Here is a 683-nt window from a genome sequence, read left to right as displayed (position 1 = left end):
TCTTTGATTTCTCCTAATATGAAAATATTTTTCTCCAGGGCCGGAGAGATAACATGGAGTTTACCTTGCATGCAGAAGGTCGGTGGTTCTAATCCCAACATCCCATATGGTCCCCCGAGCCTGCCAGGAGTGATTTCTGAGCATAGAGCCAGGAGTAACCCTTGAGCACTGCCAGGTGTGACCAAAAACAAGCAAAAAACATTTTTTTTCTCATTTCAGGACATTACATCTTCACCTTTAAGCATAGTCTTTCATCTAATTATTATATACTTCTGGGTAAGTTTACCTTTCTTAAAGATGTTTTTTGTAGTTTTCACGGCATTTAAAAATCATATAAATATATATTTAGTCCCCCAATTTACAATACAGACCAGGCAAAGGGCCTGTGTTGAGGTGTATATGGGATGCATTTACTGTACCTCCTCTTTCTATACAGTCAGTGTAAAGAACACAGCCTGTGGTAAGAATTGGAAAGGCTTATCTTTTCTTTTTTCTTTTTTTTTGATTTATATATATAAAATCCTTCACCAGTGCAACATTCCCATGACCAATATCCCAAGTGTCCTTCCTCCCCACCTCACACCTGCCTGTACTCTAGACAGGCTTTCTACTTCCCTCATTCAGTCACATTTTCTTATGATAGGTCTCAGTGTAATTATTTCTGTGACTGCACTAAACGATCC

The 683-nt window shown here is 38.8% G+C and overlaps 1 non-coding gene across 1 annotated transcript; it reads right to left on the bottom strand.

Moving 5' to 3' along the window:
* Positions 1–344: 344 nt before the first annotated feature.
* Positions 345–477, bottom strand: LOC126032723 (small nucleolar RNA SNORA51). The gene has a single exon (XR_007503942.1). It is a non-coding gene; the product is annotated as a small nucleolar RNA SNORA51 (small nucleolar RNA).
* Between the last annotated feature and the right edge of the window lie 206 nt (positions 478–683).

This window comes from Suncus etruscus, chromosome 16 (assembly GCF_024139225.1).
Source record: "Suncus etruscus isolate mSunEtr1 chromosome 16, mSunEtr1.pri.cur, whole genome shotgun sequence".
In the NCBI taxonomy this organism is placed as follows: Eukaryota; Metazoa; Chordata; class Mammalia; order Eulipotyphla; family Soricidae; genus Suncus; species Suncus etruscus.
Note: the sequence above shows the minus strand (reverse complement) of the source record. Positions and strands in the feature narration are given on the sequence as shown.